This window comes from Platalea leucorodia (genome assembly GCF_965183815.1).
Source record: "Platalea leucorodia genome assembly, chromosome: 27".
NCBI lineage: Eukaryota > Metazoa > Chordata > Aves > Pelecaniformes > Threskiornithidae > Platalea > Platalea leucorodia.
This window is the reverse complement of record NC_138849.1, coordinates 592,501-606,278: the sequence shown is the minus strand read 5'-3', so window position 1 is coordinate 606,278 and position 13,778 is coordinate 592,501.

Genomic DNA, 13,778 nt, shown 5'->3' with positions numbered 1-13,778 from the left:
CTCGTTTTCCCCTCCAGTTCCCATTACTGTGAATCCTGACTGCCGAGTCCTGGAGCTCCGGGTGCCAGGGGCTCCAGATGTGGAGAGCAACGTGCCTGAACCTGCTGGCCTGAACACTCCCTCCACAGTCCCTGTCCTGGTGGGGAAGGAAGGGTTTGCAGCTGGGAAGCACTACTGGGAGGTGGAGGTGGGCCAGCAGCAGGACTGGGTGCTGGGGGTGGTGAGGGAGAAAGGGAGACAGGAGGAGGAAGGGACCCTTCCTGGGGAGGACTACTGGGCTCTGCACAGGTCCCAGGGAGAGATTTTCTTGGACTTGGAGGAAGGGCAAGTGAGCTTTTATGAAGCAGAGCAGAAGGGTGTCATGGTGAAAATGCCTGTAAAGCTTGGAAAGGAACCTGCAGAAGTGTTTTACCCATTTCTGTCCAAAAGGGAAGGGACACTCACACCTCTTATCCACCTGGTCTTAATCCCTGTCCCTTTGGAGACACTGTAAAAGGAAATCTTGAATCAAATGGGTTGTCGAATCGAAGTTCTCTGCCAAGAGTGGCTTAGGACATCAGTAATTATAAAATAGAGTAGGACTGGGGAACAAAACAGGAAAACCTGAAAAAAAGGGAGAAGTAATGAAAGAAAATTACAATGCCTCAAAGGAGGAAAAAGATGCACTTTGAAATAAAAGATCTTTTTAATATTACTTGTTCTCAACTAAGTGAACAGAGAAAGCCTCTAACGATTGCTTTTTGGTGGAGAATATTCTCAAAGCTGTGTGTGAATTCAAAGACCTGTATAAACCATCAGAAAAAAAATGCACTATTCTAAGTAAGTCCATGACAAAGAGAAAACTCCCTTAATTGTTCTTTCTGAATGATCTAAGAAGTTCAGGTATGAAGAAAGTCAGTGCTTGAAGTAAAAAAGGAACATCAGTTGCATTTGACTATTTAGCTAATCCACTCAAATCGTTATGATTATTAGGGAATTTAGTCTTCTGCCCTTGTAGAGGCCCAGATATATTCTCTGTTGTCTCTTTAATTAGAACATTGCTGGGTGACGAGGATTTTTTTTTCCCCATTTCAATGTGTTTTTTACTCCTCATCCATGCAAACTTGGTCATTTATGATAACTGGATGGACACAGCAAACGGGTGGTCCAGTAGCTGCCTCCCCGCATAAAGATTATCAGTCGTTACTGCTACAGTTAAAAAAGGAGTTGTGGCTCCCCGCTCTAAGCTGTTAGGTTTCTGTGTTTCTCTTTACATTTAAACACCATTTGTCAAGAGTGTGTTCTGTTCTCTGAGCACCTGAAAGTGTAATATAACTTTCTGAGTGGAGGTTAAACCAAAGGGTTTTGTTGGATTGCCATCCATCTTGAATTTGAGCCTGATCCTTTTTGCTGCCAGTAGGTCCTGGCAGAAGTAACCCTCAAAGATGGTTCTAAAAGAAACCTACACTGCTTTACTTTGAGTTTCAGATATTTCCCACATCAATTCCAGCTCGTTTAGAGACCTGAAGAATCAAAAAGCGCTAAGTTAAGTGTCTGTGGACAAAATCTGCCATGGACAATGGAGAAAAAGCATGTGACTAAATGCCTTTAGGTCTCATCAAACATGAAAATGTCACACAAAACCTTTCTCATAAATTGTAGGTAAACTGATCTTCATACCACCTGCACTTTCTTTTCATTGTATTTCATGTTTCCATGCCTGTCTTGGTTAAGCTTTGACAGGCCAGGGGAGAGTAAAACTTATTTTCAGTCTCTGAACTATTTGGTGTGAAAAATATTCAGAGCTGCTTGTGTCAAAATGGTCAAATTCCAGTCAGAAATTGCCTTGGGTTTACATGGCAAAGTTTTAGCAGCTGGAGGCAGGGAGGCTGCAGAGGTGGCCTCTGTAAGAAGAGGTTTCTAGACTCCAGAGCAGAGACTCCTCTGCAGCCCACCCTGAAGTAGGTTCTCCTGACAGGAACTGCAGGCTACGGAGGACCCATGCTAGAGCAGGTTGATCCTGAAGGACTATAACCCATGGAGAGGACCCATGCTGGAGCACTAGAGAAGTGTGAGGAGGAAGGAGTGACAGAGCAGAATGGTTATGAACTTTTCAGAGGACCAAAAGGGGTTGTTATATACATGAAGGGATACTGTTCAGGATGTAGAGTGATACAGAGTTGCTTTGGTTTAGGTGCCCTCAACTTAGGCTTTATTCAGTGTAAGTGTCTGTCCAGTGGAAATCTCCAGCTGAGTTGGTCACCTTAAGGTTATCACCTTTGCCCAATACATCCTGATCTTCCAGTGGGGCAGCAAGGAGCCTGCCCAACGGGATTCAGGTGTCCAATGGATGTCTTCCCTTCCTGAACAGGGTGCATCAGGCAAAAGGCTGGTCCAAGAATAGAAGCATGATGAACAGATTTAAACAGTGAAAGGAGCTTCGAGAATACAGAGTGGTTTTAATCCACAGCATACCGTGTCATTACCAGGCTGATGGCAGGATGTAGGCAAACTTCTGCATGATCGGGAAGACCAGACAGCCGATTATGAGAAAAGGGCAGCCTGTAGTGTGCAGCAAAACTCTTATACCCCACAAGCTCTTTGATCTGGGTGAACGGCATGGAGCACACTCATGGAAAAGAGTAACGGGATGCCTCCATCCATCCATGGGTCTTTATACAATTTTTACCTACTGCCCTCTATCAGACTTCTTGACTTTATTTTTCACCAACAGGTGAAAGGCATTTCTTATCAGTATCCCATTAGTGCAGAATTGCTCCTCCTAGTTCACTGGTAACTTGAGTCATCTTGTTCCTTCCTGTGTTTTTTTTTAAATCTCTAGCTGAGACACTCCTTCCAACAGGTAAGACCACAAGAGTTTTTTCATGCTAGAGAGGACACACAATGAAAATAGCAAAAGAATATTTTCTAGATGTCTTTTTAGGCAGGTATATTCTATTTACCACTTCACAAGTGATATCTGAGGATTAATGAATGAGAAGGAATAAAGTGGAGGATATCTTAGCGTTATTCAGGGAGGAGTATTTTAATAACTAAACCTCTCGATATTTATGTTACTTAATCAGGTGCTGTTCTGAGATGCGTGCTGTAGTTTTAATTACTTTATCTCATTGAACTAATACTTTGTTGATATATAATGTTCTTCCAATGTGGTTGATTGAAAATGTAACATTCTCTGCTTTGGAATGGTAAATATCTATTACAATGATCTTTGTTTTATAGGTATAAATATTTAGCATAGCAGGGAATTAAGGGTTGTGGAAGAAGACTGCAAACATATATGAAACAGTGGCAGACATATATGTTTCACTGTTTTCATTCATTCAAAATGTTGAATGGTTGAGATGTAAATGTTAATACCCTGTCCTTCAAATGGACTATTCTGAAAAGATGTTGTAAATGCCAACTGGTACTCAGAATTGTGCATTTTTATATGTAGCTGAGCTGTTGTGTCAAGCAGCTCAGCGTGACTCTGGGGTTCAGTAAAGCAAAGGGAGGGGGCTTCCCTGGGGATGCCTTACCGTCCTTTAACCTGCCTTTCAGGTGATTAGTGTGATGGGTGGTGTTTTCCTGCACTGTGCTTGCATTGCCTCCCTCTTCTACTCTGTGCATTTAGAGTAAATGGCAGACCCTTGCAAGTCATGGTGTACTTCCCAGGTGCTTCCTTACAGCACTAACGGTTCCTCCAGTTTTATTGCCCTCCCGAGCAACTCTTTCTGCCCTTCAGCAGTTCACCAATGGTTTCTGCTGAGAGAGGACAAGAGTACAAGTTTGTTGGGGGTTAAGATAGATTCAGGTGTAAGATAACACAGCCATAGAGATAGGGAATGGGGTGTGCTTATTGCTTTAGCCAGGCTGTGTGAGGAACCGTAAAAGACAGAAGGAAGTGGCTGGTGGGAGTAAAGTCACTACTGACTGGGCACAGATGAGCTTCAGTGCTGCACCTCTGGGGAATACATTGCTTTTCTCAAGCCTTCCAAGATGGGACCCTGGAAAAGTTTCCAAGGAGACTGTGGGAGAACCAGACCAGGCAGTTGCTCCCATTCTCCCTCATTTAGGTATGAGGACCACACGTGTAATGAAGTAAAAGCAGGATTTTCTGTGATTCTCTGTCATCACATCCTCGTCCAGGATAGTGTTCTTACCCAAGTGACACTTCTGGCCTGCCATCCAAATCAGTTTGAAGTCAGATGTTCCTGTAACCAAGAATAGGGACTGTCAGGGAATGGGAATGGGCAGCTTTTCCCTCAGAAAAAGGAGCCAGGAGCCATGGGTGACCCCACCAACATGACGCAGTCCCACAGGATCTGAACACAGCAGGCAGAGCCAGGTGCTGCCTTTGTGTTTCTGTCTTTAGCAAGATTGATTCCCTTCTGATTCATTCCTCTTGGGAATTCTTTCTCATTTTCACAGTGCATCATCCGTTTCCCAGGGGGACAGAAGGAACTTGACTTGACCCACATGACATTTTTGGAGGATTTATGGAATCAGTGCTCAGAAAGGAAGCTTGTACCAGTCCTGGTCTTTGCTCTTACAACATGTTTTTTAGTTGGAAAGTGGCTTACAGGTAAGAAACTCCCTGCTGTATCCAGCTAGCCAGTTATCCTAAGGTATCACGCCTGCGCTTCAGTTCATAGTCCCAAAAGGAACGAATGTGCTGTAGACAGTATGTGGTGTCTGACATCTCCAAGCCCAAGTCTGGGACAACATCAGCCATCTTGATGATGTGAGACACCCCAGTCCTGCTCTGGGGTGTCAGCTATTTCAGGGAAGTGGCGTAGGTGTATTATCTTACTACACATTTGAGGGAGGCATGTCCAGTCTCTCCTGGGTCATAGTTCTGTGGAGAACAAGAGCCTGTGCAGATTGCTTTGCAGGTTGTAAATTTGCGGAGCGTGTAGATCATTGCACAGACCTTTGCACCTCATGTGTGGTAATTTGCTCCTAGCTCAGTGAGCTTTGGTTTGCAGTCCTCCCGCCGGTGTACCTATTGTCCTCCTGAATAAGTCACTGCCCACACTACCCATGAGCATGCTCTGTGAATATGTGACACAACTGACATACATAAAACCAGGAAACGGGGTAACTGTAAAGCGTGTCTGTGCCTGGAGGAGGTGGAGGCAATGACTCAAGACCCTGTCCTCACTATTGTAAGGGACTATCAGACGTTAACCTAGAGCTCAGCTTTCTGTTTTGGATTCAGCTAACACACATGGCTTTCTTCCCTCTATGGAAAAGATTACACTCGTGGGGAAAACCAATGTGTTTTCTCCCACCTCTTCCTTGCAGGTGAAGCACCTATCACCATCAGCATCGAACCGTCGGCTGTCTTTGTTGGGGAGCAAGTGACTCTTTCCTGCCAGCTGACAGACAGTGTCCCCTCTAACACGAGCGTGCTTTGGTACAAAATGGAAAAGGGGAGGGATGCTCCACTGTGCTCTTCCTCCAGCCTGGGTGGGGTGGTGGAGCAGTGCCAGGATGAAGAACAGTGGAGGATCACGGGACGCTGGCAGAGAAGAGCACTTCTTCTAGTTATCCGGCAAGTGCAAGTAGCTGATGAGGGGACATATGTTTGTGCAGTGAACGGCCGCATTGTCACACAGGAGGCTACTACTCACCTTAATGTTACAGGTAAGCAGGGAGATTTTCACAGTGAAATGCGACCTGCTATGACCATGCTGAGTTCAGTTCCCATTGTGACTCTGTGGCTCTGCCTATTCCTTGCTGGACAGCTGAGACCTTGTCATGGTTTAACTCCAGTAGGCAGCTAAGCATCACACAGCCACTTGTTCACTCCCTGCCTTGGTGGGATGGAGGAGAGGATCAGAAGAGTAAAAGTAGAAATACTCATGGGTTGAGATAAAGACAGCTTAATAGGTAAAGCAAAAGCTGTGCACGCAAGCAGAGCAAAATGAGCAATTCATTCACCACTTCCCATCAGAAGGCAGGTGTTCAGCCGTCTCCAGGAAAGCAGGGCTCCATCATGCGTAACAGTTACTTATCGTTGTTTTCTCTTCTGCGGTTATGAATGTTCAGCCTCTCCAGTTAGGGCTGTTTTACTTTGTAAAGTGAAAAAACAGTTACTCAGAGCTATTAGGGGAGGTATTCACTGATGTGCACTACACATACTGATATGGTAAAAGCCCCTTTTCCCTCCTCATTACAAATCCCCCATCTCAGAAGACCTGTCCCAAAGGCAAACCTGAAAGCACTTCCCAAAAGCACCTTATCAGATCAGACCTGTTGGATGAGTCACACTCTGGAGCTTAGTTTGAGTGCATGGAAATATCTAGTATCCACAAAACTGGCATCAGTCTATTCCACAGATCAATGACATGTTTGAAGGCCCTTTTCATTTCTTTTGATGACTCCTGTTTTGGTGTTGGATGGGACAGGGAAGAATTCCTTGCTCTTCTTCCTCTCCACTCCATTCCATTTTTATGGACCCGTATCCCATCCCCTCAGTCATGTGGAAAGTGCTCATCTATTTTGAAAACTCCCAGATGCTCTTCCTGACCTTTGACCATCCAGGCTGATGGGGGTTCGCTATATCTCTGAGGTAAGATGCCCTAGTGCTCACCATTGTTGGAGTCAGGGTAAATGGCCCTTTTGATCTGACCAGGTGTGGTTTGTTGTGGTTTAACCCCATTCAGCAACTAAGCACCACGCAGCCACTCGCTCACCCTCCCCCCACCTCTGGTGCGATGGGGGACAGAATCAGAAAAAAAAAGTAAAACCTGTAGGTTGAAATAAAAACAGTTTAATAGGACAGCAGAGGAAGAAAAAAAAATAATCATGATAAAAGAATATACAAGGCAAGTGATGCACAATGCAATTGCTCACCACCCGCCAACTGATGCCCTGCTCATCCCCAAGAAGGGATCGCTGCCCCCCCGGCCAACTCCTCCAGTTTATATACCGAGCATGATGCCATATGGGATGGAATAGCCCTTTGGCCAGTCTGGGTCAGCTGTCCTGGCTGTGTCCCTCCCAGCTCCGTGTGCACCTGGCAGAGCATGGGGAGCTGAAAAGCCCTTGACTGGTGTAAGCACTACTTAGCAACCACTAAACCCTCAGTATGTTATCAACTTTACTGTCATCCTAAATCCAAAACAGAGCTCTATACCAGCTACTAGGAAGAAAATTAACTGTATCCCAGCCAAAACCAGGACATTCTTTTTGTGAGCTATGAATTTTCAGAGCAACAGACTGAGGCTTTCTGGGTTTTGTTGGTTTATTTTGTTGTTGTTGCTGCTGTTTTGCAGTAACTCTAACTTTGTTTCATCTTCATTGCACTAACTCTCTTACAGCAATTGGGTATAAGCCAACTTTGGGCAGGGATCGGCAAGAGGAGAGTATGTGTCGCTACACGTGTAAGTCAAAACAATGGTACCCAAAGCCTGAAGTCATTTGGATGAACCATGGAGGAGACACAGTAAACGTGGAGGCCAAGACCACTGTAACCTGGAGTGAGAGAGATCATTTCACAGTGCAAAGCATCATCACAGTGCCTTGTGATAATGTAGATGTGGTGTGTGTAGTCAAACTCATCAGATCCAAGATAAGCCGATCAGGTAGGTCACATTTTTACACCGGCATCTGCTTTGCTGAGGGAATCAGACCCAGAAAAGTGCTGAGAGTAATCTTCTCACTGCTCTGCCTCTTTGGGCCAAGTTCAGCCATAGCTTAAGGGGCGCATACCTTTCCCTTATTTTTAACAGTCAAACCTGAGTATTGTTCTCTCTTTAGCATCACTTCTGTTTTTTCACCTTCTCGCCTGAAGCAACAAGCTGTGTCACTCACAGTTTGGGAACAGCTGCTTTTACACAGTCCTGTCTGGTTTCATTTCTTGCAGCAGTTTCACCCTTGTGCACAGAAAGCTCATACAACTCTTTCAAGCATTGAATTATTAAAAATGAAATGTTCAAAAGCCAGATGGTTTTGATTAGAGATGAAACAACAACAAAAGTGCAGGTGTTCTGTGAGATCTCTTTCATGGTGTACTTGGTATTTCTGTGTTGTGTTGGACACGGTGGTGTTAAATTGCCTCTGTTACAGGTTTCATGAATGAAATTATTGTGCGACCATCACACAGCTGTACATATGAGAGCAAAATAAGAGGTTCCTATGAAAAGCCCGAAGTGATGTGGGTTAATCACCAAGGAGAAGATCTATCTTCACTGGCCCAGACAAACATTCTACAGGAGATGGACAATATTTTTGCAATAGAAAGTTCCATTGAGATTCCCTGTGGAGAACCACCACCTTCTTTTGTGACCGCTGGTAGGGAACGCCATCCACAGGTCACTCAACAGTCAGGTATGCAGCAATTAAGACTTATATCATGTGCTTTGGCATTCCCTGAGCAAGCAAAGCTACTCTCTTTTCACTTGGATACTGCATCATCCTCCACTAAGGAGAAGGCTGGGCCTAATGCTGTGAATTATTTCACTTAGTTTCCCACAACACTCAATAGCTGAACCCATTTGGGAGTGTCATGAAAATCCACAACTGGCCTGTGCTGACCGAGGAGAGAGGCTAGGACGCAAAGTATAGAACTGCAAGAGTAATAATTCCTTCGTTCACCTGCTGAGGTGTCCCAGCCAAATTGCGAAATCCGAATGTGGTTTTACACATGGATCTTACACCTTTCAAGTGTTCAGTTACAACATGATTTGACTAATCACTACTTAACACACACACACACCCCCCCACCCACACCCACTACTGTTTGCAAAGCAATGATAATTCCATGGTGTCATCATCTACCTACTTCTTTATTGTCCCTGGACTCACTACAGTTACTTACCTATGACACCAGATAACAGGAGGGTTTCACGGAGGTGTTAGGGGGTCTGGGATGCTGGCATTATCTCGGTAGTATCCTTTATCCTTCGTGGACAGTTTTAAGATTCTGAGAAACAAAGGTCCTTATCTCCAGGTAGGGCTGCCCCCCTGGCAATGAGCTGGGCTCCTTCTGTCATGCTTACTTAAGCATAACTATTCAGTATACAATGTACACTACGTATATCTAAAGAAAGTTGATACAGTTTCATACTGTAGACTCGGGTACAAGATTAACAGGTACAATACCTGAGCTAAATGCACACTAGCCTGTTTCCCAGCATGAACCTCTATTTTTCGATGATGGCAGAGAAGTTTTTCTAGCAGATCGTCAGACTGTCAGCTGCTGAGATCTGTACCAGTAAGGAAAGACTTTGTCATTAGGCTATTAAAGGGTAATTCTGCCTGGTGGTGTTGAGCAGCAAGGCTAACGCTGAGCTTTCCTCTGAAATGTCTTCTCAGTGAAAGCTTTGAAGGTCAACTTGCCTTAAACTAAAGTATTTTCATTGTATCACTTAGAACAATATTGCTTGCTTCGGAGATAGTGGCCTCTTGAATAACAATAGAGATCAGTTGCAAAGATTACAAACAATAAAAAACTTCCCAAGGAAAAAAAGATAAATCATACTTCCCAGTTTCTCTCAAATCTTGTTTTGAGTGTGTATATGTGGAAAAATCTTGGACACAAGGCAGTCAATTTAAAATGCAACTATCAGTGTCTCATTTCAGCTTTCTTAAAGACTTTTTACATTCCTCATCCAATTTACAGATGAATGATTTTTGGCTGAAAGTGCTCTTCTGCCAAGCATGTCCACATAGTGCAGATTATGTGACCTGATGGCCACTCTGTGTGTGTGTGCTATACTGCAAGAAAATTGATGTAATTTGTTTTCTGCTTTTTCTCAAATTTTCAGAAAAGAGTAACTTGTCCTGGATTATCTGCTTCCTTCTTTTCATTATTTTACTAGGTAAGCTATTTCCCCATAGCCCAGTTCTTCTTGGCAGTGAAGAACCATCCACAGGGCCAGATGTGGCCTGGGTTTTGACACATCCTTTATATTTTGGGGTTTATTTTTGGTGGGGGGACACCAATAGCTGCCGTGGAGTAACCATTTATGGTCTCTTTGCCTTTCAGAACACCTTCAGAGGCAAAATGGTAAGTGTGGATGCTTGGGTTTGGAGTCCTTGCCTGCAAATGGTGGAAGTTCATTAGTGGAGACATGACAGTGCCAGGGCAATCCATTTCCTGGGTCCTTGGCACTTTTAAAATTCCAGTGTGCATTTTCCCCAGGAAAGGGCGTCTAGTGGCAGCCGTGGCCCTTGCTACAAGTGAGATTTGAGGTTGCCATGGCGGGTGGCTGGTGGTGTCCAGGCTGGTGGAGGCTTTGGTGCGGGCAGGAGCACGAAGGAAGGAGGTGTTGAGGGAAGGCCACGGTGTGGCTGATGGGGTGGAGAGGCTAGGTCCCTGGCCAGCCCTGGGTTCTGGTAGGGCCGTGGGTGTCTGTGGTTGGTGGCAACAATCCCAGGCGGAAACCCGTGAGGATGAACTCCAAGGAGCGTGACCCATCCGCCAGGCGAGAGGAGTTTTTCATCCTTCCCCGGGGTGGACAGTCCCAGAGTGGACTGGCTTGCAAGGACCCTGTGGGTCTTGCCCTTACTTAATGTCTTCTTTGTCGTCTTCTCCTGTGACCATGGTGACTCGGCAGAGGAACTGCGTGCAAGGAATGGTGAGTCTTTCTGCTTGCCCACATGCCTTCCGCTCGGGGATAGAGGCCTTGGGGCGGGTGAGGAGGGACGCTCCAGCAATGCCAACTGCTCCCAAGTGCCACGTCGAGAGACCCTGCCAGTGCCCAAGGCTCAACATGGCAGCTGGTGCTCCCTGGCTTTGCCTTTGCCCAGGCAGTGCCCCATGGCCAGCTGCGGACTCGCTTATGACTCTCTTTTGGGGGGGGCTCACCCAATAGCTGCTGTGGAGTTACTGTTTCCGGTCTCTTTGCCTTTCAGCACACCTTCAGAGGCAAAATGGTAAGTGTGGATGTTTGCGGCTGAGAGTCCTTGCCTGCCCATGGTGCAAGCTTAGTAGTGGAGACTCGATAGTGCAAGGGTTGTCCTGTTCCTGGGGTCCCTGGCTGTTCTCCTAGCCCAGCGTGGGTTCAGCAGGGCTGGTGGGATGTTCTCGTGGCTGGGGGGCCCTGTTGCTGTCTGGTCTCCGTTGTGAAGGCTCTGTGTCCTTGCTGCTGAGTTGAGGGGAGAAGTGGTGGCCCAAGAGAGAGACTCCATCCCCAGGGAAAGGGAACACTGTTCCCTGGGAAGCAGCAAATTGCCAGGCGGAATTCCCTTGTGTGCCACAGGGTGGGGCAGCAAAGGGTGCCGAGAAGGGTGACTGCATGCAGTGCGCTGCCACCATGGCTCTGTGCTGGGAGGAGCCCTGTGTGGGGACGGGTGCTGGGGGAGGATGAGTTTGCCTTGTTAAATGAGACCCAGGCTTTTCTCCCTGCCTTCCCTGGAGTCGGGGTGCTAAGCAAGGTGTTCTCCCTTCCCCCCCTCTTCCTGCAGAGAACCAGAAGGAGGAGATTGGTGAGTGCCGCTGTCTCCCTGGGGGCTGTGTGCGCAAGCAGATCGTGGGATGCGATGCCAGGGTGGGAGAGTGGAGGGCAAGTTTTTCGTCCCTCCCTGGGGTGGACGATGCCAGAATGGACTGGCTTTTGGAGGCAGATGAGTAAGTATAGATGTTCAGGGTTAGCTAATGCCAGTGGGTCTCAACGACTGCAGGTGCTGGGTGCAACCGTGCCCAGAACTGAGGGAGCCCCTGTCCCCACTGCTGGCAGCAGCTCCTGCTTGGGCAGGCCTGATTGCTCTCTCTTTTTTCTACCTACCCCTCCTTTGCAGAGGAGCTCCAGCCGCAAGGAGGGGCAGGACATGATGCTGAGAAGGGTGACGGCATGCAGTGTGCTGTCACCATGGCTCTGTGCCTGGGGCAGCCCTGGCTGGGGGTGGCTTTGGAGCAGAATGAATCTGCTTTGCTGAATAAGACCCAGGCTTTACCACAGCCTTCACTGGAGTTGGAGTGCTAAAGAAGGTGTTGTCCCTTCATCCTCTACCCTTGCAACGAGTGAGATTTGAGGTTGCCATGGTGGGCTGCGTCCAGGCTGGTGGAGGCTTTGGTGCGGGCAGGAGCACGAAGGAAGGAGGTGTTGAGGGAAGGCCACGGTGTGGCTGATGGGGTGGAGAGGCTAGGTCCCTGGCCAGCCCTGGGTTCTGGTAGGGCCGTGGGTGTCTGTGGTTGGTGGCAACAATCCCAGGCGGAAACCCGTGAGGATGAACTCCAAGGAGCGTGACCCATCCGCCAGGCGAGAGGAGTTTTTCATCCTTCCCCGGGGTGGACAGTCCCAGAGTGGACTGGCTTGCAAGGACCCTGTGGGTCTTGCCCTTACTTAATGTCTTCTTTGTCGTCTTCTCCTGTGACCATGGTGACTCGGCAGAGGAACTGCGTGCAAGGAATGGTGAGTCTTTCTGCTTGCCCACATGCCTTCCGCTCGGGGATAGAGGCCTTGGGGCGGGTGAGGAGGGACGCTCCAGCAATGCCAACTGCTCCCAAGTGCCACGTCGAGAGACCCTGCCAGTGCCCAAGGCTCAACATGGCAGCTGGTGCTCCCTGGCTTTGCCTTTGCCCAGGCAGTGCCCCATGGCCAGCTGCGGACTCGCTTATGACTCTCTTTTGGGGGGGGCTCACCCAATAGCTGCTGTGGAGTTACTGTTTCCGGTCTCTTTGCCTTTCAGCACACCTTCAGAGGCAAAATGGTAAGTGTGGATGTTTGCGGCTGAGAGTCCTTGCCTGCCCATGGTGCAAGCTTAGTAGTGGAGACTCGATAGTGCAAGGGTTGTCCTGTTCCTGGGGTCCCTGGCTGTTCTCCTAGCCCAGCGTGGGTTCAGCAGGGCTGGTGGGATGTTCTCGTGGCTGGGGGGCCCTGTTGCTGTCTGGTCTCCGTTGTGAAGGCTCTGTGTCCTTGCTGCTGAGTTGAGGGGAGAAGTGGTGGCCCAAGAGAGAGACTCCATCCCCAGGGAAAGGGAACACTGTTCCCTGGGAAGCAGCAAACTGCCAGGCGGAATTCCCTTGTGTGCCACAGGGTGGGGCAGCAAAGGGTGCCGAGAAGGGTGACTGCATGCAGTGCGCTGCCACCATGGCTCTGTGCTGGGAGGAGCCCTGTGTGGGGACGGGTGCTGGGGGAGGATGAGTTTGCCTTGTTAAATGAGACCCAGGCTTTTCTCCCTGCCTTCCCTGGAGTCGGGGTGCTAAGCAAGGTCTTCTCCCTTCCCCCCCTCTTCCTGCAGAGAACCAGAAGGAGGAGATTGGTGAGTGCCGCTGTCTCCCTGGGGGCTGTGTGCGCAAGCAGATCGTGGGATGCGATGCCAGGGTGGGAGAGTGGAGGGCAAGTTTTTCGTCCCTCCCTGGGGTGGACGATGCCAGAATGGACTGGCTTTTGGAGGCAGATGAGTAAGTATAGATGTTCAGGGTTAGCTAATGCCAGTGGGTCTCAACGACTGCAGGTGCTGGGTGCAACCGTGCCCAGAACTGAGGGAGCCCCTGTCCCCACTGCTGGCAGCAGCTCCTGCTTGGGCAGGCCTGATTGCTCTCTCTTTTTTCTACCTACCCCTCCTTTGCAGAGGAGCTCCAGCCGCAAGGAGGGGCAGGACATGATGCTGAGAAGGGTGACGGCATGCAGTGTGCTGTCACCATGGCTCTGTGCCTGGGGCAGCCCTGGCTGGGGGTGGCTTTGGAGCAGAATGAATCTGCTTTGCTGAATAAGACCCAGGCTTTACCACAGCCTTCACTGGAGTTGGAGTGCTAAAGAAGGTGTTGTCCCTTCATCCTCTACCCTTGCAACGAGTGAGATTTGAGGTTGCCATGGTGGGCTGCGTCCAGGCTGGTGGAG